The sequence below is a fragment of the Phoxinus phoxinus genome (assembly GCF_949152265.1).
Source record: "Phoxinus phoxinus genome assembly, chromosome: 5".
Classification (NCBI taxonomy): domain Eukaryota; kingdom Metazoa; phylum Chordata; class Actinopteri; order Cypriniformes; family Leuciscidae; genus Phoxinus; species Phoxinus phoxinus.
Window position 1 is genome coordinate 15,489,244 of NC_136880.1, and position 25,324 is coordinate 15,514,567.

The following is a 25,324-nucleotide window of genomic DNA, read 5'->3' on the forward strand; positions in this document are numbered from 1 at the left end:
TGTCTCTTTCTGACTGATTGACCATGAGTCACATCTGTATTGTGGATAGAAGTGTTTCCCCCCAAGCATTCAGTATAATACTTACTACTCTTAATACTTAATACTACTCTTTGTGTATCATTAGCAGTGAAACCAGGATGTTGAATAAGCTTTTTCTTATTTGATCAGATTCAGGTTAGTCTCTAGTTGCCATGATCAAGTGAATAGGTTCAGGAGACACACATTCAATCTGTTGACTGATAGTCTTAAAGCCCCCCTGTAGTCAATAATTTTATCTCTTAAAACTCATCTTTGATCACCAAAATGACATATTTAAATGTCAATTGACTTAATGTACGTGACATAAATTATTATTTTTTTAAAATTGAGATTCAATAATATTATTGAATTTACTTAAATTCTAATATTATTACAATTATACAGAAAAACACATTTAAAATAAGAAATTAATTATAAAGAAAATTATTGCTATTGATGAATGTACAATACTCACTGGATCTACACTCATGCAAAAATCTGAATCTCTTAATTACATTGCATTTCCACTTTATAATAATGAAAGGATTTGCGAGGATGCAGAACTCTGAAGCACGCGGTGAGCGAAAGCTCTGGTCTTTTGAGCTACCTTAAATACCTCTGATTGGCCACTGCGTTAATGCTCTCAACAGATATGTCTGTTATTGGCTGCAACTCTTCAAAAACATGTAGTAAATAGAAACCGTTGACGCTCTTCACAGAGCGCTTACACATGCGTCTATCAGGGACTACCGAATATATCTGTACTCAGTTCTACCGGTACTGCAGAAATGCTGGCATCTTTTTTAATTCAGTAGGGGGACTTGGTACCAAAGGTCTGGTACTCTTGACAACCCTAAACACGATAAGCACAATTAATTTTAATACACAACAGAGAAAAATGTATGTGTTCTGAGTATCATGTTTAAACATGATACACAAGACTACTGGTTAAACCTGGATGCTACATCTACAAGCAAACAATGACCTGAACAAATGGTATAATTTTTCAACATAAAGGTGGGGTATGTGATTTGCAAAACGGCTGGCAGATTTTGAAAATACACAACTCAAATGGTGCTACCTTCTTTCCTTTGACTCCACCCATTCAAAGAACATGGACATGGGGGGGGGGGAGGGGGGATGGTACGACCGATTGATTGACACACTTACTGTCCAATGATTCTAGGTGGTCTTGGAAATGATTGGCTGGAGTTTTTCGAGTCCTGCCCGTTCCACAGATGATTAAATTGCTTAATTTTTATTTCAGTGCTTTAGTGGCTGTAAGTGGGTTAGGAATAGGATTTTAAGTGATTTTGAAAAAAATGGCCAAAAAAGAGAATTACATACCCCACCTTTAAATCTAAGAGATAACGCTAATAATGTTCTACAGCAGAATACCAAAGAAGTCCAAACTCTAGCGACGTGAAGAGATATTACTCCCATTACTGATCACGGGGTGCATACACACCAGAAACTTTACATTACTGCTAGGGATAGACATGAGTACCCGAGAACTCATACATGACAGCGAGTGATTAATTATAAAAATGTGTGCTTAAAAAAATCTGATTGGTTATGGCAGCACCTTGTTGTCTGATATGAAAACTGACAGAAAAATGTCTTCAAAAACGTGCAGTGATGTCAAAGATAGTTTCTGTGTCTCTAATACTGTGCTGTGAATTTCCCTTTCAGTGATGTAAGTTAGTGTTACATAATGTGATTCAGTGGTTAGCGAGGTCCACAAGTCCATAGTGAATGGCTTCGACACGCTGTCTTTAATCAAGAGGCAATCCTTTCATAGAGAGCATCTATTCTTGCAGTGATTGTTTTGTGCTCAACAGAATGTAGAACATTTTTACATTACATTAGGAGTTAATAGACAGCAAGCCTTTCGCACTCAGCTCTCACCTGAACATGTAGATCAACTCATCTTTTTGAATGAAAATATGGAAGCTATATGTTTGTTCTTGTTTGTTTTATATGTCATGGTTAAACATTTGTTTTGCGTTTTACCAGTCATAGTTAAATTATCCCAGCTGTTTTATTTACCTTTCGCAAATGTTTTTTACTGAAAAATCTTTTACTTTAAATGCACGATTGAATCCGAAAATGACAGTGATATATAACCATTGCTGTCATTGTAACGTAAAGACGGAACTAAACAATTTGTTGTTTAATGTATATTTGTTTCTTTGTTCCTCATTTTATTAATTTTTTCACTTGATCTTTTTATAAACGATGTTTAAACCACAGACTGTAAAAAAAGAGGGATGATACCCCTTCACTCTCTTCCATCGGTGAAAAGTGAAGCCGCCAAAGTCCTAATATGACGCTGACATCTTGCGCAGATTTGGGACCTGCTTCTGCGCGGTAATGGACGCAGGACCCGAGTCTGTGCAGTACTGAGCCGGAAGTCAAATAATGAAATATGATCAAACTTAAAAAAGAAGGAACAGAGTTTTAAGCTTTCTTTAAATTAATTTATAAAACAATGAATTGTAAGTTCTGTCATATTTTTCAATTACTTTCACGGTTTAAGTTTTTTTTCCATTGTATCGAGGTATTTTATCGTATCGAAGTCATAATTTTGGTATCGTGACAACACTAATTTGAAGGCTACATGCGGTTTAAATGTATTACTTATATTTATTATCAATATAAAGAATAAACTAATTTAATTTAATATTTTTTTCTTTTCAAATAGTTAAATAAACATAGTTCCAACGCTTTTTGCTACCGAGAACAGTACATTTTTTTTTACATTTGTAATTAGTCTGTTACAGTAGTTTTCCATTAACTGACACGGGAGCCAAGAGTGGTCCTCCTCCCTTGTAAAGATGACGTTATGCAGCTCATCACAGATGTAATGATGAAAAGAATGACTCAACGCAGCTCCCTATGATTCAGCATTGAAAGCAGGTGTGTAATGTTTGTATATCACCCTCTAAAAGAAGTGGATGCATTTCTTGCTGTCCCACACAGTCTGAGTAGTCGGGCTGTTGCTTTACCCTCCATTGTTCATGATACAGTTACAGACTCCTGCATTCACTCTGTGTTTATTTAAGAGCCTCAAGTTCATTTTTCAGATACATGAGCAACCTGTCAACCAACTCCCTGCCTGTGGCTCTGTTTCTTCTTATTTGCCTATCAATAATTTTAAGCACTTTGTCTAACTTATGAGTGAAGTTGTTCATGCTTGCTTATGATTCATAAGGTTTGTACTTGTTCGTGCTATGGTTTGTGCTTGTCAATTGTCATCATGGACCAAATTTAAAGAACAGTGATTTGCTATAATCCTTTCGGTTTAGTCTGGGTCTGATTTTTTAATTTTTTTTGGTTCAGTTGCAAAATTTTAATTCTATGGTTTTGAAAGTGTTCATTTATAGGACCACGGCGTATTATACGGCATGCTGTACCAGCATAGTACACTGGTACAATATCATTTCAATACCTAATCTGGATGAAAATGTAGTAAAGTTTGGCAATTCAGGCAGTGTGACATGAAGCATAAAAGTTAATGTGAGATTAATGAAATGGGTCAATGACATGTAAGAGTGCCCACCACAAAGCAAAGTAAAAACCTTTTAATAATAGTTAAAAACTCCTATATTGAAAGCTTTTGTACCATTTTGATGAACATTTACAGTATAATACATTTTATTTAATAGGTTAATAGTTCCAAACAAAAACAAATGAGCTCTGTGCCTTTGACAAGACAGCATCCCACCATCCTTTGGTGTTACATTATGTGATCACGTAATAACTCATGCAAATGCTTTTAAACCATTCAAGCACGATAAGACAAAGGAGAACACAGTGCAGTCTGTGAACACACACACACACTCACACTCACACTCACACTCACACTCACACTCACACTCACACTCACACTCACACTCACACTCACACTCACACTCACACTCACACTCACACACACACACACACACACTGAACTCACCATTCAAGCAATTCGCCGCGAATTGGCGCTAGTTTGAAAGTGAAACTAAAATGCGCGCGGCCGCACGTGTCCACGGGTGCGGAGCGAGCAGAACAGAGCGAGCATTTTTTCATAGGAATGAACTGATCTTTTCTGCTCGCTCCACGCCCATGGACACACGTGTGGCCATGTGGATTTTAGTTCTGCACCAATATGAATAACTGTGCGGGTGCGAGCATTTTACGTTTGCCTTTTATGAGCGATTAAAAAAAAACTCACTGGTATTAATATACTGCTACTGTCTTTGTTGTTTCTACATTCATTTGGCAGTTAATTAGTTAGGCTAAAGTTTTAATTGAATGATAGGACTAATATATATATTTATTATATATACATGTATATTATTTTTTTTTAATTCTGATAGATGAATAATTGTTGGTGCTTAAAGCAAACTAAATGTTTTAAAGGGCTTGCAAAAAAAGAAAGAAAAGAAAACCACTGTTTGCATGAAAACCTTGTTTAATATGTAGATAAGTGACATGGCTATGTATTGTTATGGAGAGCTTAAATCTCTCTATGGTACAGTGAATGACTGCTGTTATTGTGGTACAGTGAGCGCAGAGCGCCATGGCACTGTTCCCTCCCCGTGGTGCCATGATGTCAGTGGCACTCAGTGCTTTGAAATGTGTTCAAGCACGCAATGTCTGTGTGTTGTCATTTTGTCTAAAAGTTGTGCTCTGTCATTATTTGGAACCAACAGTGTTCGCCTACAGTAATGAGATGATTAGTGATAGTTTGGTAAAGCAGTTTCCTCCCACAACGCCCCAAACACAGCCCTTTCCCTGAACTCTAATTACATAATGTTTGTCTTTCGGCTGAAAAAGTCAGTCATCTGCCGTCAGTCCCCACAACAAGTTACCCAGGACTGCAGAGGAAATGGTCCACTGTGTATGTCTGTCTGTGGACAAAAGTGTTCTTTGTGTGCAGGAGAGTAGAATGGGCTGGTGTGTCTGACGCTGAACTGCCTGTTCCTCGCTGTAGGTGGAGGTTTGGTGGCCATGTGAATCAGAATGATTCAGGGCAAGGCGCCTGGTGGCATTCCTAAGCTTCCCACTGATTGGTGACTGGGCACAGACTCCGCCCATCGTCCACTATCAAGTCAAGTCAAGTCACCTTCATTTATATAGCTAGCGCTTTAATAATATGGACTGTTTCAAAGCAGCTTTACAGTGATAATAACTTTAAAGTAATAAAGATTGTTTTGGTTTAACAGCAGCTCTAGAATAAAGTTATTGTCAAGCTAAAGTTAGTTTTTGATTGATTCACTTCCATGGCAAAGATCATTAGTTATTAACTTAGGGGCCGCTAACACGACACCGTTCTAACAGGAAACTCTTAAAGGACAATTCCGGCGCAAAGTGAACACATGTGTACTGAGTCCACTGTTCTCTGGGATGTGTTTTCATGCTAATCGAATGTACCCAGTTTTAGCTCGTACCAATGATTAGCTTATAACACTAGTATATAGGGTAGAGTAAGTACTGTAAAAAGAAATCGCTAGTTAATACCACTAACAATCCGCGGTGAAATGAAGCGAACAAACGCGCAATGTTTTACCCACGTCAGCTGGAACTTCATTAAAAATAAAGTTTAACCACGCATTCCTAATATTGGAATCTGAAGGAAGCTTATGCAGCGACTGTCTTCTTCCACAACCAGGCACTGCACAACATTTCGTAAACGGCATGGAAGTAGGCGTTGATCTTCTTCTGCAGAGGCGGTGTTTGATACCCTTTGACGTCATAGCGTCGTTTGCTGTGCCTGGTGTCAATAAAAGCTTTTATTTGACAAACAAGGAAGTTTTCAGTTCTGAAACTTACAGGATATTCTTATAGTATGATGACCTCTTATGTCAAAAGTTTTGATTTCTCATTTCATCACCCCTTTAACAACAACTCTTTATTTATTGGCAAGCAAATAATCGACAGAAAATAATCAAATGTAAAACAACATTGCATTTTCTACACTGTATAAATGTAATCTAGATTAAATCTAGATGAATCCTACTAAATATAATAAAGAGCAGTGAGTGATTATTTCTTTGTCTTTTGTTGTTTGGCTAACATTAAGGACACAGACGCCAGCAGGAATATTAGGCTGGTGTCACTTTAAGACCAAATGCACGGATCCAATATACTGTTACACATGCAACTTATTTCCCAACCGTTTATGTTCACTGAAGTCACAACCGACTGTTTAAGCGAATACTCACCAAGCTGGGCATTTTGACATTTCTGTGTTTATTTAACAGTTTAAGTGCGAGCAAAGTATATTTGACTTGTTCCTCAGAAAGTCTTTTGTGGCTTTATGCAGTATTAATAACTCTTCTTATCGAGCCAATTCTGCAGTTTAGCAACGGTAGACAGCATTTTACGACAATCACTGATTTAGTTGATTTGGACATTAAGTTTGGGCTTTTAGGGAGGAACAAAAGCACACCGCTGTGAAGGAGAGAAATGCCACAGACCTAGTTATTGGCTGTCATTGCTGAAGAGTTGCTGTCGTTGCAATATCTCCGCAATGATGTTGCAAATAATTTTTTTTTCAGACACCCAGTAGAACTGCCAGACTTGTGAATGTAGTGAAGTCATTTTAGCTGTGCATAAACATTTCTCGTCTTCTAAATGGATATTTCATCTTGCTTGTCCTCAGAGTGGATATTTCTCTGATCCCGCTGCGAGTGACAGAGAAAAACGAATGCATGCTAGGTCTGAGGTCGGTGAAATTGAATGGTTTTCTGCTCCAGATACACTTTAATAATAATAATATATATTTTTTAATTATAACATTTAACAGAACAGTAATTTGAATGTAGCCTTTTGTAAAAATATAAAGCAAAACATAAAGGTGAAAAAAAGTAAACCACTACTAGTATTTCCATTGTCGACTAACAGCAGCAGTAGGATTAGTCAGCTAGTCTCTAGACACCATTTTTAAAGCCATGTGAGTTTGGTGCATCACAAAAAGTAAAATAATGGATGCTGAGTGGTGTAGGGTAATGGTGTGAATTCTCTGTTGAAAGACACTGCTTGGGGTCTTGGTGTCAGTTCTAGATAACGAGTGATATTGAGAATGGCGTACAATGCCTGAGGAGAGATCTCACTTTCAGTTTCTGCAGGTGTGTGTAACCCAGTCTAGTTCTCACACATACTGTACATTTTCAGTGATAATAAGTATCCCCAGCAAATTCCCTCCTTCCTTTTCATCCAAAGTAGTTAATTTATCTGTAAATGACCTACCTAAACCTGCATGTATGGCTTCTGTCGGGTCCTAATCAGAGACTAGATGCCTTCTGAAAACAGTCCTAGAGTCTGCCTTTGAAAAAGTTAAAATAATACTAGCAAATGTTCCTGAATTGACTTTGTTGAAAAACACGTGTGGATTATTTTCTCTGTTTTTGTCTCATACCCTGTTTAACCAAGCAATATACAGCAAAATTGTAAAGGTTATCAGCTCTATTTTTTTATTTTTGGCAAAATATGGCAAAAGTTTTGGTTTGGCAAAACTTTACATTCTGATTAGGCCTAGGAAATGTTTTTCAAAGGTGCTTTTGCTTGTTGTCCCGAAGAACATATTTCCAGGCTATTGTAAACGCAGCTGAAGCAAGGGTGTCTCTGGGGGGTAATTACAGCACATTTAAATGAACTTTAAATGCTGTGAACCATTTAATGCTGTGCTCATTCCCAGCAGGCCTGAGCTGTATGTGGGTGTGTAAGTGTATTCATACAGATTGGAGTCAGACTACAATCAGCAGTGTGCAGGAGTGATACTATCAGCTCAGGCTTTTTCATAAGTTGACAGGGAGTACATTATAAATATGTGAAATATATGCAGCAATGAAGAAAACATGAGGGTGATGCCTAGGGCTGGGTTGAAAATATTGATTTCTCAATTTTACTTTAGTCAGTGTTGTTTCAACACTGATGCGTGAACAAAAGCGCTCCTCCCATCCAGTGCTTGTTACCACATATTTGTTTGTTTCAAAGCAGCTTTACAGTGATAGTGTGTTAGCACATGGATTCAAACATTCTGACACGCAAAGTAAAGCATTCATGTGAAAGTGGAGCTTTCATTTTTATTGATCATGTGCATTGGCGTAATTTGCAGGTGGGACATGTCCCCACCACTTCTTCTCAGGATCGATATTGTCCCCCGTCACTTTTTGAAACATTGTAAGGCACTGATGTACCTAATACAAATAAATAAAACATCTCCAGTTAACTAGCAGAGCATTCAGTCTTCACTCGGACGCGCTCTTCAATCTATCGCCGTTGCGGAGACTCTTTGTTCCGGTGAAATCACAAAACAAAATGCACACAAACGTGTCCCTCCCTGCTTGATATAGACTGTAACCACTGATAAACGTATTCGGTTTTGATGAGACAAAATGAATAAATATACGAGTGCGGATTAGAACCCATAACCTCTGACATGCTTGGCAAAAGATCTACCACTAGACCATTGAAGAACTCAAACAGAGATGCGGATCTATGCATTTACTTTTTTTTAATCACCAGCCACTACGGCTAGTGGTTACTAGCTATACTCAGCATTTTCACTGGCCAAAATTTTGACATCGATAACATCAGGAAAAACTGCCATATAGATATTTCTAATATTATCTCATAATTTGGCAGCTGGTATATTTGGCTGCTGTCGCTTTAAGACCTGACGCATGAACCCATTGCACTGTTTTATATTGCCAATATACTTTGTGCACGCACTTTAGGTGTGAGGACCAAATCTGCGGGAATGAGTAAAATTATGCTCTATACGCGCAATCCCTCACCAAAATCCAAGCCCTGTAACACCAACAATCATCCAGAGCAAAGTAAATGAGTGAGTAAAGCGACGCGGGTTTGTGTGTCAACTCGCTGTTGTAGAGACTAGAGAGCGAGAACACGCAGCTGGTATTGTTTATCAAGCGGAAGAGTTTTAGATATTTCAGTATTGATATGTATCGAAAAATCTATATTTTTGACAACACTAGATAGCACTTAGTTTATTATTTCAGATGTCTTTTTAAACGCACCCACTTGTGGCAGTTTGGCGGGTGTTAATGTCAAGCCATATATACATGTATTAAAGGAGCAATGAAATATAATATTGGTATTTTCTGTTGTTAAGCTATAGCAGTTTGTGCATTACTGTTTTTCATAACCAGTACCATAGAATTTACAAGGCTAGCCATGGTAATAAGGTGCCATGCGTTTCACCTGTTTTTTATGATCTACAAATGTATGATACTACGAAAAACCAATGGTTAATTTTATTAAAAGAGTCCTAACTCTGTCAAGTGCTGTAGAAGTTTGTGGCTCTGGTGCCACTGCTCTCAGATGTTAGTCTGGAGCCCTGTAATAATCCCAATTCTTTTTTTGTAATACAGTTGCAGTGGATCCACATGGACGGAGATGTGCACGATGGTGTGATGGACTTAGCAGCCTGTGAAGTCAGCCACTGCACAGACAGCCTGCCTGCTCGCTGTGTGTGAACCTATTGCTGTGCAACACACACACACTGCCCATAAAGCTAAAGCAACCAACAGTCCTCCCACATAGCGGACAGCTGGGTAAGTGCACTCTGCATTGTGCTCATGTCATCCTAAAGGTGTTACACCTGAAAATAAGTTGAACTGTGTGTTTTATGTCTAGGGGGTATTTTCTGTTGAAGCAATTTTGTTTTTGAATGAAATCTGGTGTTGACTTCAGTTATTATGAGAGACCTGGCATTTGCAGCAGGCACTATTGTGCGTCTATGCATGCGTGTTCTTGCATGTATGTCTATCACTGCACTGCGCACATGCCACGCAGCTCTCTACCCATGTCCCATCCATCATTAGCTGTGTGGAGGGTCAAATGGACAACGAAGGTGAGGGCTCTGTATCTTATTACTCTGTGCACTGAAGTGCCTGGAACTCCGTCATTTGACTCTCTGCTCGCCCGTGTTATCCAGAATCAAACACCCTCCGTGTGGTCCGTAGCCTTGACCTGCCTCCTCATGTAGCCCCCCTGTAGTTGCTTCGAGATCTGTCTCTTTTACCTGATTTGGATGTACTACACTCCTCCACTGTGCAAACATACCCAAGGGTGTGCTTGTCATGTTATTCCAGGCCATATTGGTGACTTTAGGTCATGAAACAAAAACAAAAAACAACCTGTAGTCGTCTGTTTCCTTTATAAACAGAAGGCAAACATGTCAGCCCCATATATCTGACTATTTAGAGATATTTTTTCTCGAATCACACCACAAAGACTGCACTGTGCTGTTTTGGGCTGAGATAAGCTGAGTGCCTGGCATAGCGTCATGGTGCAAAAGTTTTGCAGTCAGTGAAAAACATCAGTCTGTGCTCTCAGCACTGTTTGCTGAGAGGAAATGATCTCCGGCTGAGTGTAATTACTGTACGCTTATCTACTCTGCATGGCTCCCTTCTCAGTCTAACGGCACTATAATTAGAACAGGGTTTTAAAGAGTTCATTACCGACACTTTTAGATTTTTATCTGGAGGTGGAGCAGTTCTGACATACACCTGCTGAAATGCCTTTGTGCGTGAGTGAGCGTTTGTGACCATATGCATGTCGCACAGTTCATGTCTCCTGGCATATGAGTGGATCTCTGGATAACAGAATTATTAGTTTTTTATGGATTTTGATTCTGATACAGTGTTGGTCTTAGGGTTTCTTTTGTAGCAAGGTGATAAACTCAATCTGTGACGTTCACATCAGCTTTGCCTCTCGATAAGAATGTCCCTGAGCGTTTTTTTTTTTTTTAGAACAGAAGGGAGGCTCGCAGAGGTTGGGGGGTTTAGCTCCCATCAGGGGAAGTGTGTCTATTTTTACCTCATAGGAAGTGTATGTCTGTGTGTGCCGAAATAGCCACGAGCGTGCTTCTTGTGGAGTGGTGTTGCGAATGCCAGGAGAGACTGAAGAGCCAAGACTGACAACTCTGGGGCTCAACTCTGGGGCTCTGCGTGGAGGTACAAGGAAGGAGCTCAGAGCATGATGTTATTTTAACCCTTCTATCTGTCACTTCCAGTGTGTCGCCCATGCCCACCCCCACCCCCTTTCTCAGTCCACTTATTCAAATGGGCCAGCATTGCCTTACTGTGCCCCCACCTCAAGGACATATGTCAGTGGTGACAAGGCTTCCTGGAGTGCTCCTAATGTGGTCCTTGGCAGACTGGGATTTGGGATGAAGACCGATGACACCAGACAGAAGGAGGGAGCAGGTTACAGAATGATAAGATAATTTGCAGTGTGTCATGTAACAGAGCAGGATATGATGCAATATTCCAGGTCTCTTAACACAGAACACCTCTGTTTTCAAAAGAGCACGCCCACACATACATACACAGTCACTTTGTATATAGTATGGCATGCCAATGATAGCCACCCACACAGTAAAAAAATCCATTCATAAAAGCGGCGCTCATGCCTGCTTATGCACCACATAAGCTATAAAAATCTGTTAAAGTACTAAAGGCAACAGTAACAGATAAAAAAAAGTCTCCTTTTATGTCTCTCTAACCCTCACTTCCTGTCAGCTGACTGTCTGCTCACCTGGCTTGGTGTGTCTCTTAAGGACCTGGTTTAACTCAGTCGAGTAAACACTAAACCCATGAGCTCATCCTTGTGTGGTTCACACTCATGCACAGTTACAGTGCTGCTTTTGCCTGTTAAAGGTACAATATGTAGGGTTTTTGTAAATCTTTTTGTACTTTTTGTATGATTTTGTACTTACAATATCCCAAAAGTTCCCAAAGATTTGTAAAAAATGTTTAAGCTCATCCCTGGTCACTGTTCCTGGTCATTGTCGCCTGTCAATGATGTAATATCCGCGTTATCCCTGGTTTCCGCTCGTACTGCCACAGTAACCATGGCGACAGACGTGGACAACTGCATTATGTCTAGCGGCACGCTCACGCTGTTGTTGTTTCGTTCAAACATTTTAGACCATGGCAAGCAGACTTTGGGACAAAAGGAAAACTAAAACGAGGATCCATATCAGCGTGGCGTTTTTCGAGATGCCAAGATGGCCACGTCTGTGACTAACTTCGAATTGACAGAGATGCTGCAGTTGCATGTACTTTATTAGACAGGTGAGCAAATGTACATAAAAATATGATCAGTATGTTATTCTAATGTTGATCTAGCTTACTGCTAGCCTCATACAGCCAACAAACTAACACATAGAATAACATAACTTTCAACTCTCACAAATGCTGTTTAGTATGATAGTGTAATGTTAGACCAAGTGAAACAGCGCTGCGTTACCTCACAAGTTTAATTCGTCAAATAAACTGACCTGTGTGAGTATTAAATCAGCACTTGTGGGTAGTTCGGTTGAATGAAATGTCCTGAAGCGAAATACAGAACACAGACAACAGGGTTGACATTTTATCACATCACTTTATTAACAAATCAATTTCAACAAAGGATATTTGGTAAAAATAACAAATTTAAAAAAAGGAAAAACACCGAAATACTGAAGTCTTCAGCATAACAGGATGTCTTGATATGGGGTCGAGAAAACTTTCAAAACCACTTTCAAAACTTTTAACCACTGCATGGTTAAAAACCTGCAAATACAAATACCATAACATTAATGACTAAGTTCCCCTGTAGATTTTGCTTTGTTTAGTTCGTGGTATGCAAATATATCCAGCTATCAGGACTGCTTAAAGTTACTAACACAAGCAAAAAATAAAATGAATGGATGAATAAGAAAATCACAAGCTTGATGTATTTGATATTAAAAGGCAATAAGCTGACGCCAGCTGCAATCTAAAGACACAGCGGTGGTGCACATATGAAACAAATTACTTATTTTATTTTATGACATGGGGAAAATAAAACTAAATATAAACTATAACTACCATTAGATAATTATGTGGTAAATGGGAAAAAATCATGAAAACATTGAATGCATGAACTCGATTCTACAAAATGGTTTTTAAACTTCATACTGGGGTCCCTAAGCAAAACGTTGGAGAATAATTTCAGTGGTCAATACACACCTTAAAGGGCACCTATTATGACATTTAAAATGTTCCTAATGTTGTTTAGGGAGTCCCCAACAACAGTTGTACGTGCATGCAATGACAAAAAACACTTTTGTTGTTGTATAATATGCATTTATTTTTACCTGATTTGCTCACCGACTCCCAAATGATTCGTTCAACGACTCATTTTTCCAAACCCCTCCTTTGCGCGACGCTAATCTGCGTTGATTGGTCAGATGACCCAGTCAGTTGTGATTGGTATACTCTGTGCAGAGATTGTCGGTTGTATCCAATAAGTAAAATGTTTGCAGTGTTTACAGAGATAATACTTATTGTTTAACACGGAGTACAATGATGCTTTTATCAATTAAATTGTGTTATAATAATGATTATAGTCCACTGCTTTGTAGTTTGTAGTAAAAAACTAAAAATAAGATAAAGAATTTAATGTTATGTTAGCGGGCATACTATAGCCCAGAGTTCATATTGTAAAAGCACAATCAGTCTTTGTTTGCGTTAGCCCGATGCATAAACATAACGTTTTTACAAAAAATAAAATAATAAATGCAGTTACGTTACTACGAGCCTTACTCTATTCTTTAAGACAACTCCGAAAACAACGACAAACACTTCACATATCTCAATACAATTGTCATTGAAGACCTAGAAGCTAAACGGTGCTTACACAACAAACAAAATAATAATTAAGCATGCTACATAAAACATAAAAGCAACAATTATTAATAACACTTACAGGTTGTGATACGGATGAGGTAGCTGATGCAAATACACTTGGAACTGAACCTTCTGTCAATATCAGCCGGTTCGCGAATCCAAGTTTGATTGCATTTAAAGCAATCGTCTTCAAAATGGCGCGAACAAAGCACAAGGCTCGGACTATACTTCTGTGGTATAGTTGTATATATGAATTGTAGCCATTTAGTCTTCAAATGCTCCTCCTTGGGCAGATGAAAAAAGTTGGCTTTTGAGTCGCACTTCAGAACACAGCGTCTCGTCGCCATGATGTTTTCAAGTTTTCCCTGCTGGCCTTGGAGCGCAATAAGTGGGCGTATCGTATTCAAATAACTTGACAAGTTGACGTCATCTAGTCAGAGAAAAAGCTTCGGTCTTCTAACGATTCATAAAAATGACTCAGAGTCGACTCTCACTTTTGAAAGACAATAACTTTATATACGGTGCACTTTCATATTTCAAACTTTGCAGGATGTTTTTGTTCACTTAGATCTATGTTACACACTACATGAAAGGTAAATTTCAAAATTCCATAATAGGTGCCCTTTAACATCTTGAAACTGGTAACTTTGAATATCTGTATTCTCTTGGGATTGATGTTTGTTTTGGTCTTCAGCACCGGCTGTTTCAGCTCCGCTCGCTTTCCTGTGAATCCATATTTAAATTCTCCGTACCATCGGTTTTCCTCAAGCGCATTTTGCTTGTGTATGTAGTTTTTTGGATGTAGGACTTCTTCAGCCAACACATATTTTTCACTTTGACTTGATAGATTGACTGAGCACAATTAAATATGTTTAGTGAATATACAGTTTCATTGAAGACCCATTACATTAATACTGCAATACATCTTTCTGTATCGGGATAATTATTTGGAAGTATTTATTGAGGCAATATGTAATTCTCCAATTTTCTGAATTTTTTTTTTTTTTACCTTGCTGCTGGTGGTTATTTTTAAGGGTGTTCACTCTTTGCAAGAACTTAAACACTTTTTAGGTTCTAACACAAATATTTATGTATTAACAGGGCTCGACAGTGCAAGCATTTCACTTAATGATTTTAAGTGATTGATTTTTAATTATTGAAAATTTGGGCAGATATATAGCCGTTTCTTTAAAATAGCTAAAGACTGGGATTGAGTGGTCAGGTAAGTTGTGTAATATGCTCTTATTGGAAGGGCCTGATCTTCCTAATGTTGTCTAAGGCAGATCGGCAGGACCAGGAAGTTCTAGTAACAATTTGACGTACAAAAAGTAAAAATGTAGGCTATATAGGTTATTGAATATTCGATTGGTTGATTTAATTATAGAATATCAAATAGGTTTAGGCATATTCTCTAAAATAAAATCTCCATGTTTTCGGTGCTGATGCAGTGGTGACACGTTCATGTAACCAGAGGGTGACGCTGCCAATAACGCACATAACAGCTGTCATAATGAACTGGCGAAAGTAATGATTATGAATGTGTCAAATATAGCAAGGAGACATTTTTATTGTTTATTAACAAACTAGTGTTTTCTGTGTCCGTGTCGGCTGCAAAGATGAAGTTGACGATGCTGACTCGCCATCTTCACAGTGATATAGAGCCTGTAGAGAGAAATGCACAGAATACATAAGCCGAGAGCAGGCTAGTCGGTTTATTTTCGTTTGGAATAGTTTTGTTTAAAAGTAGACAATTCAAGCTTTCTATAAGGAATAACTAATGGAATATTGTTAAATTTGCTGATTATCGGGTGACCAGATCGCAAACCAGAATTCAAAGCCGACAAAGCTTAAATTTATGGTTAAATAAACTCTCATTCGTCATGAATCCAAACGTTTCCATGGCTGCGATGTAACATTTAATTGCTAACCTACTAGGCCTATTTCTTTTGTAAACAAAGCTTTGTGCTTCACTCGTGTCATAATATTCATGTAAAACAACATTCATATACAAAAAATGTGTTTTGGCGGACCACCGCCGGAGCTATTAAGGTCCGGTTGTCAAGTGTACCGGCACAGCCCTATTGTTCTGCGCAAGAAAGGTAGAGACTTATTTGAACATGATTCGTTTAAGTGTCTTGGCAATGAATGGAAGAAGGGACACCGGGTGTAGTTTTCTAAAAGTGCTGGATTTAGCGTAGGTTTCTTAAGCATTAGGGTTATCCGAGTCTGCTTAAATGCTGTGGGAAAGGTACCAGTGTGAAGAGAGGTGTTGATGATGTGAGTTGAGGATGAAGAATGTGGCAAAGTCGTCATCTGTTGAAGAAGAAAGGAGCTTTCGAAGAAAGGAAAAGGTTTAATTGTTAGGAAAATGTTAATTTGGTTGTGGTAGTATGTACAGTACTCTTAGCAGTAGAGATATTTGCAGAGAAGAAAGGGAGAGGAGGGAGTGATACAAAGAAGTTAAGACTTGAATGACTAGATGTAATGAAGTCTGCTTTGTTTACAGCAGAGTAAACAAGACAAATAGAAAAAGAAAGTAATGTACTAGAGGACATGAGTGTTAGTAGGGATTTGGAAGCACAGCACAAAGACAAACGGGCGTTTAAAATTGTTTGAATGTGTAAATTGGCAAAAGACAAAACGCATCCAAATGATGAACATTAATTCTATGATGGTTAAACTTAGCAGTTAATCCGCAAATCACATGCATGCCGATCTGTTGAGCTTGGTCCATATGTACTGTATCACAGATCAACTGCAATCCTTTTCACCCCTTATAATGAATGAATGAATGAATGAATGAATGAATGAATGAATGAATGAATGAATGAATGAATGAATGAATGAATGAGGCATATACTGTATATAGCACTTGCACATATGTACTACTGTACACCCAAAGCGCTTTACAATCATATCAGGGGATCTCTCCTCCTCAACCACCACCAGTGTGCAGCATCCACTTGGATGATGCGACAGCAGCCACAGTACAACGGCGCCAGTGCGTTTTTTCCTCCACATGTGGTCTTTGAAACAAAAACGAAGCATCAATCCCTGCTTAAATTATCCACTTTCATTTTACAATTTGATTAAAATAAAAATCAATGTTTTATTTTGGTTTATTGTGCAGCCATTTGTTAATTTTAATGTTTCATTCGATTTTAATAATAATTATGTTTTCATCAACTCACAAACCCCCAGAGGTTTACAAACCCTGAATTGAGATTTTAGTGTAACAACGTCTAATGTCTTACTGAGGATCTATTTTTAGAATGACAGTCTCCAGTGATCAGCGGTGCCTGGTTGACACCCAACTTTAGGACAGGCTTAGCTGTGAGGCAATGCATTTCACAGGTGTGAGTGCCGTGTGCAAGTATACGTGTTTTTATTTCCTGTGTGAAACACAGCACAGTTACATTTTTGTAACTTATTATAAATGTATAAAAATTTTCATATAGTAAAAAAGCACCAAATCATATGTAAGATAGCCTATATAGATTTTGTTAAAGATCTTTTACATCTTAACATTTGTGAAGTTTTGAAGGTTTCCAATCTGTTTGTATAAGACGTTACTGCTCTTTGGGGCTACCTTTTTGCTGAATCAACTTCAGTTGAACAACAGTGTAAATGCATCGTTTCACTGTAAAGCTGCTTTGAAACAATCTGCAGTATATAAAGGTGACTTGGCTTATTTTAAGCTTGTTTCACTTTGCTTTGCTGCCTCCTGTGGCCATTGTCTGAAGTACAGCAGTCATTATTATCCACTATTTGTAGTGCTAAAATACTTGTTCAAACATATTTTGTTTTTTAAAGAAGTGACTCCCTTAAATGTTCAATCTCACAACTGAATTTGAGTGAGAGTGAGTCTGCTTATGTACTGTATGCACAGAACCACAGTCAATACCTAGTTAGTGTGTAGCCCTGTTGACACAAGGCATGCTTTGCAGGTTTTTCATTCCTGTCAGTCACTAATATTAGGGCTGTCAACCTTCCTCAGGTCAGAGAAAATGGGTGTTGGACTGGAGTGCAACTAAACATTTGCAATAGAATAAAACTCATTTTTAAAGGACCCTTTTTCCTGCTGCTGTTTTAATATTATTTAAGCTCATAAATCTAATTTGCAGTAGGAACATCTATTAGTAACCCTGCACAGATCACTTCTTGTTTGTCTGTCATTTATAGCACATTACTTCTAGTCTGTCAGTCTCTCTAACTGTCTCGCTGCGCTCAAGCGTGATGCAGCTGGATGCCATCACTCCAGGCTCAGTGGATTAGTATGATGACCCCAGGATACACCTGGGTCACCCTGTCCCCTCCACTCTTCACTAGAGATCAGTAATCCTCTCGCCTCGCATACCCTCCTAAACCACACCTGTTAAATACACACACACACACACACACACACACACACACACACACACACACCCACACACACACACACACACACACACACACACACACACACACACACACACACTGCCTTGATGCCAGCTTGGCTCACATGGCTGCACAAGGCTTTCTAGAAAGATGCCACAAAAGCAGAGATTAGTCAGCCTGCACACACACTCACAATGTGTGTGTTTATCCTGGATTCCTATCCCATGCACCCCTGTCTGTGGATAAAGGTAACTGTAAAGCTTTCTGGGAAGTAGGGATAATGGGCCATGTTAGGGCTATGATTGGTTGAGATTTTTTTTCTTTTTCTCCTGTGTACCTTTTTCAAAAGTCATTCTTTATTTTAAGAATATATTTTATACCTCGGTGACCTGAGTGACCTATTTTTTATTTGTTGCATTCTTTTATGTTTATTAATCTACTGTATTTATAGTATAGTGTAATTTTATACATTTACTTTAGGTTCCTATTTTTTCCTGTTTTTTGTTTCTGAATTTGTTTACATTTTCAAAGGAGGGGTTTGGAAAAACGAGTCGTTGAACGAATCATTTGGGAGTCGGTGAGCAAATCAGGTAAAAATAAATGCATATTATACGAAAACAAAAGTGTTTTTTGTCATTGCATGCATGTAAACCTGTTGTTGGGGACTCCCTAAACAACATTAGGAACATTTTAAATGTCATAATTAGGTGCCCTTTAAGAACATAATGTAACAATAACTTCAGTCAATTGGAAACTTCAGCAAAATAACCTACCATCTAGTTTCTTTTTTGTAACTGCAGTCTTCTTCACAGAAGATGACATTCAAGTTCACAACAAAACAATCAAACAGATGTTGGTTTAACCGATAAATATATGCGTCGCGCAGCGCCACGTCTTTAAAATTCAAACACATTATTCTCTATACCGGCGGCGCCATTTGCCGTCTGTCCGCGTTCAAAATCCTTCCGCGCCACAGAGTGCCATTTAGCTACATAGTTTTATATTAAATTTACATTTATTTGTCTCAAATCATCGTTATGACTTCACTCTGCGCTGCAATATACAATTCGTTTTACATTCATTTACAGAAATCAGCTGGTTGAATGAATGAATTTTCGGATGATATTCTCAATTCATTCAGTTAACGGACACTCTGAGATAAAGTACAGTGGCCTACAATCATAACATAGTACAGACAGGATCTTAATTCCATAATGTCCTTAAACAACAATATCGCAGGCCATAAACTGAGAAAGTGTGCGTCTGGTGTGCGATACCTCGAGTTGTCATAGACGCGGCGCTTCTCGTCCGGTGTGCGATACCTCGAGTTGTCATAGACGCGATGTGGCGCGGCGCTTCTCGTCCGGTGTGCTGCCCTTTAGAGGAGGTTGACTCGCAGCACTTCAACGTTTGTTTTTTTCCGCTTGATTGTATTTAATTGTACAGTACAATCATAACATAGTACAGACATGATCTTAATTCCATAATGCCCTTAAACATAACAATATCGGTGGCCATAAACTGACAAAGTGCGGGTCCGGTGTGCGATACCTCGAGTTGTCATAGACACGACGCAACGCTGCGCTTCTCGTCCGGTGTGCGACCCCCTTTAGATTATTGGCAGCATAAAAAAACGAAACAATTTGACAGCCATGGGCTGCACAATACAAGTTACCGGTAATATCCATCGAGGCCATGAACTTGTTCTCTCAAATACAAGTTCCTTGGCGAACTCCTCCTCGTCGTTCTCCTCCACTTCTCCCTCTCTGGCCTCCGCTAACTCTGCCTGCCTTGCTTGCGCTAACTGCTCCCGGCCAGATGCGCAGGGCTCTCTTGCGTGCGCAATCTGCACCATAGAACTGGCTTAAACAGGCGATCTGACGGGTTTTAGAAGATTAAATACAATCTGAAACTAAAAAACAGACCAGGCCTCTATTTGAGACCGGCCTTTATTTATCCAAACCTGTAGCCACACCAGGCGTGTAAAAGAGACGGGCGTCTATTTGGGACTCGGCTATTATTTGAAGTTTTACGTTATGTATGTCTATATCAGTGTTGTGTGTAACGTGTTACAAAGTAACGCGTTACAGTAACGTAACAACTTTTCCGTGTAAAAAGTAGTGTAACGCGCTACTACTGAAAATTTGGTAACGAAACGTAGTTATTTTTTCAATTCGCCACAACGTTACTTTTCGTTACACTGTCTTCTCAGCTGCGCGCTTGCAATAGTCACAAGCTCCACACGGTACGTGACCGAGGCTGATAGCAGCAGAGCAGTCAATTCTGTGAATTACACTGCGCAAACCAAAAGTAATACTACCCCCCGGATGAAGAAGGGTTGGCATTTAAAACACCAAATATTAAAGATTGGCATATCAAGCTAAATATTGTTCGATGATTGTTCGAAAATCCTACCTCTCCCCCACATGCTCACCGGTAAGACGGCGTTCACTCAAATCCCGCTCCGACATTACATTTCTCTGTACTGTAGTCTAATAGGCCTACGTGTTGTAGCCTACTCATTAAAGAAAACGATTTAGTTTAATATTTATGTTTAAATAAAATATATGTTTTTATTTAATCTATGTTGATTATATGAAAGGTGAAAAGCATGAGTAAAATCATAAGATACGCAATCGGGAGACAAATAGAGTGGGCAGAAATTATTTTGACCACTCCATTAAATTTGTTTTTGTAGAAAGCCTTTCTTTAAAGTGAATTTCGTTTTGTATTAATTGTATATTCATTTTAATCAATGTTTCATCAACCAATTGCCTGGATTTAATAAATAAGAAGTAAATATAGCAGGCAATATAATCTGGATTTCTCAGGAGCTCCATGCCGGTACGTGATCTGGAGCTCGCCTCATAATGAACCCAAACTCAGCGTATAAGCTTTGCCTCAAATATACAGCAAGCTTGAAATGTGTACTTTTAAACAAAACTTCAAAACGAAAGAAAACAGACTCTCTGCTTATGTAATCCGTATGAAATGTGTATTTCTCTCTGGCGCGTTCACTACTGCGAAGATCGCGAGTCAGCATTGTCAACTTCATCTTTGCAGCCGACACTGACAGAAAACACTTGTTTATTAATAAACGATTAAAATGTCTCCTTGCTATATTTGACATATTCATAATCATTACTTTTGCCGGTTCTTTGTGATATTTTTCATGAAAGCTTCACCACCGCTCAATAATTAATATTGTTCTTTGGTGTTCACTTTATACAGGTTTTTCAAATGTTATTTAAATCTCAAAATCTCTTTTTTTTTCTAGTTTTTTTTCTTCTTCTAGTTTATCAATAGGTAGAGTTCATAGTAGAACTTTATGTAGGCCTACACATTTAGGAACAGATATTGGGTTCTGGCCAAACTCAAGCAACATAAAAGTAACGTAAAAGTAACGAGTAACGTAAAAAGTTACTTTCCAAAAGGGGTAACTTAAGTAAAGTAACGGATTACTTTTTTAAGAAGTAACGAGTAACGAGCAAACACTACTTTTTAACAGTAACTTCCCCAACACTGGTGTATATTAATATGTATAACATATGGTAGCTTAGATGTTACCGTAGTAATTCGATATAAATATGATGTTAATATCATTTTAGGTTTTTGTTTTGGCCAAGAATATTATTTTCACTTCTGTTTATCACCTCTAGTGACTGTTGACTTTTACCCTGAACAACTGTTTAAGTACAGTAATTGATGGCCAGTTTTTGTTTTATTTGCTTGGAAAAATAATACAAGCCTCAGTTAGTTAAAGGGTTGCACCAGGGTTACATATGCATACAGTCAGTGGGAAGAATTGAGAAAAGCATGTCTGCATGAGAGATGCAAAGTGGCATGAAATAGCAGCACAATTTTAGATGTCTTTGTGTCAGCCAACACACTACTGTAATGTAGACTTCTGAGCATAATCAGCAAATAATCTGGCCACTGGCTTCTTCTGTGGCATATGCAGAGGAGTGATCAATAAAAAGCAATCTTCTCCAGTCTCCACATGCGTGCTGCATATAGAAAATGAATCTCCACTGTAACATGCAGCCTCTGGAAATCAGATTTCATGTGAGTGTGGATGTATTAGTCTTCACATAGCTATAACAGTCCCTGTTTAGTATGCAGGTCAGTCTATAGGCTCTAAATCCCTTTTCCATACCTGTGTGAGTGGTCATGTGGGATATCATATAGCCCTGTTTTAAAGCTTGATTTGAGAGAATGCTTAGAAGCACCATGGTGATGGACTGTAACATACACCTACTTTCTCTCTTTCCCATCGCTCTCAACTTTCTTTTATCTTTTCCCTTTGTTTCAGCAGCTACCATCTTGGTGTTTGGTAAGGAGTTCATGTGGTGTTAAACAAAGAGCTGTGTAACTAGGGTTTTTGTTAAATAATTGTGACTTCGATCATGTCGTTAAGACTTGTTTCTTCTGTAAGGCCATGTCCTACTCTAAATCAACACCACAAGCCCAGTACTTTGTTTCACTCTAAATCATTCCAGTTAAACTGCCTGTTGATTCAGTTTAGAATGAGATCGTGTAGGGGTGAACGCTGGTCTGTGTGTCACGTTGAAGTGTGCGGTTATGGCCTGGCAGCAGGAGAATATCCCCTAACAGTGGGTGGGGGAGGAGGGAATGTGGGTGAAGTGGGATTTAATGACATTGCTGTTGATGCTTCAGCCATCTGCTCAGAGAGAGAGTGAGTTCTGATGCTAACAAAGCTTTGAAACATGCCGAAAGAGACCGATGAGAATAGTGACCTGGCACTAACACATCCTCTGTTCAACCTGGTCACCCCCCTCTACACTCAAATTAAAGAACCGAGAAGATGATGTGATTTAATGTTAATATCTTCCTTTTCAGTCTATTTATTGTACTTGGTTGCCGTTTTTTCCCTTTTCGAGTAGTTTCCCAAAATTCAACTGAAAATGCAACTGTTAATGACTTCTGCAGTTTCAAAACGATTCAACTCCTTCATGGCAAGCATCTTTATTACTTAGTAGAACATCATTTTGCTGTCATGACCCCTTCTGCAAACGAGATGTTTAACCAGACATCAGCTTCTGGCAGGGTTTCTGAGAAATCTTAGGCCAGTCCTCATGAACAATGGCCTCCAGTTCAGTAATATTCTTGGGTTTGCGTGCTGCAACCGCCTTCTTCAAATCCCACCAGAGATTCTCTATCGGGATCAAGTCAGGTGACCATGATGGCCACTGTAGAATCTTCCAATCCGTCCTGTTGGAAGGTCAAGTGACACCCAAGCCTCAGCTTCCGCATGACGTTTTCTCCTAAGATTTCCTGATACTTCAATGAATCCATCTTGCTTTCCACATGCTGCAGGTTTCCAGTGTCAGAGGATATAAAGCAGCCCCAGAGCATCCCTGAGCACCACCATGCTTAACTGAGCTATATAAATGTAATGAATTATTATTATTATTATTAACTGCAGGCAGTGTTCTTTTCAGCATATGCTTCATTCTTCTTCCTCCAGACATACTGCTGATCCACAGGGCCAAAAAGTTCCAGTTTTGTTTCATCGCTCCACAGAACAGAATCCCAAAACCTCTGTGGCTTATTTATATGATTTTGAGCAAATTGGAGCCGACTTTTCTTGTGCTTTTGGGTCAGTAGTGGTGTAGTCTTGGAGTTCTGGCATGGAAACCGCATGCGTTTAGTACGCACCTTACTGTGCAGCTGAAACCTCAGTGCCTGTTGCCACCATGTCTGGCTGCAGGTCTTTTGCAGTCACTAAAGGGTTTCCTGGCTTCTCAGAAATCTGATTGCAGCCGTTGATAGCTTCCCTTTTCTGCTCTGCCCAGGTAGTGTAACTGTTCCTTTAACTTTGAACTTACAAACTCTGCCAACTAGACGGTGTCTAGGAACATTTATTGCCTTCAATTTCCTTTTGTCTCTATATTTTGACTTCTTTTTTTTCCCTATTTAGAACATGCAGTCAAACGTGACACTCAACAAACCTAAAGGCGGGCATACACTGTGCGATGTCTGTGTGATTTCAGCAAGATTACCTACTCACACTGAACGAGTAGATTGCAAGCGATGTAAAGCCAAATCTCAGGATTTATGTGCTCACACTATACGGTCCGAATGTCGAGGTGCAACTTGACTGCTCACACTATACGTGTGAAATACATACACCTATAGACAATATCATCTATCCAGAGATATTGTCAAAACAAGCCTCAGCTATCAATATCAACATGATTTATGAATTTCCAATTTATGTATTAAATTATTTGTTATTATTATTAGGGGAGACCTAAGCTACTTTTATTATTAAATTGATAGGCTATTATAATGAATTTGCCTCGCAATAATTTTTATAGCGCATCACCGTAAAACCAACGCACTGTGAGGATAGTAAAATATTACATAGAAGCTTTTTGAAAATTGTCTAAAACATTTAGGTCGATCACAATGAATTATAGGCATATCATTCTACTATTTACATCAACTATTTACAGTCTATAATATGTCCGAACACTGCAATAATTAGTCATCAATGAAAATTAAAAACCGCTTTATTTAAAAAACAAATGAATTAGTTGATTAAACTTCTGTTTTCGCGCAGGCGTGAGGGGAAAAAAACACACTGAGTTTAGGGCAATCGGTTCGTAGCTCTGCTTCAACTGTGTGATATAGTCACGAGGAGCGACCATAATTTCTGACATGCCAGAAATTCATCCGGCTATCCGATTGCTGGTCGGGAGAGATTAATCGCCTCTCGTTTCTCCCTGAACACTTCACGAACACTGCACGACAATTGACGCACGATAAAGCTAAAAAATCGTCCCGACCCGAAAAAGTCGCACAAGTCAGAATTCGGCTCAAAATCGATGAAAATCACAGTGTATGCCCACCTTAACCAGTTCAGATATTTCATGTGTTCTAGCTCGAGCACAACTTGGTGTGCTTGAGACAACACCTGTTTTGCAGATTTGTGCTATTGTGAGGGATTTTATTCAGGTGGTTGGATAATTTTGAGACTGCAGAAGTTAAGTTGCATTTTCAATTGGGGGAAACCACTTGAAACATTTGTTGTGTTGAGCCATTTCAATTACTTTTTTTGATTTGTTCATTGCAAACAGCTGAAAGTCTGTACATTTCTGTAAAGATTTGCTATGAGGGTTGAATAATTTCGAATACAACTGTATACATCAGTGTTATTTTACATTTTGATTGCTTTATTCAATTTCTGTTGTGGAATTTAAAATGACTCGTATTATGAAATTAGACTGAGTATA

The 25,324-nt window shown here is 38.7% G+C and overlaps 1 protein-coding gene across 7 annotated transcripts in view; it reads left to right on the top strand.

Moving 5' to 3' along the window:
* tnk2b (tyrosine kinase, non-receptor, 2b) overlaps positions 1–25,324 on the top strand; it is a gene marked incomplete at its 3' end in the record, with an annotated part of 84,767 nt that overhangs the window by 6,232 nt on the left and 53,211 nt on the right. For 5 of the 7 annotated variants that reach the window (XM_079614154.1, XM_079614166.1, XM_079614155.1 and 2 more), the window contains exon 3: positions 9,402–9,584. Of the gene's footprint in view, positions 1–9,401; positions 9,585–18,596; positions 18,656–25,324 lie in introns of those variants that run through there. The other 2 variants (XM_079614156.1, XM_079614165.1) reach the window with 2 other exon arrangements.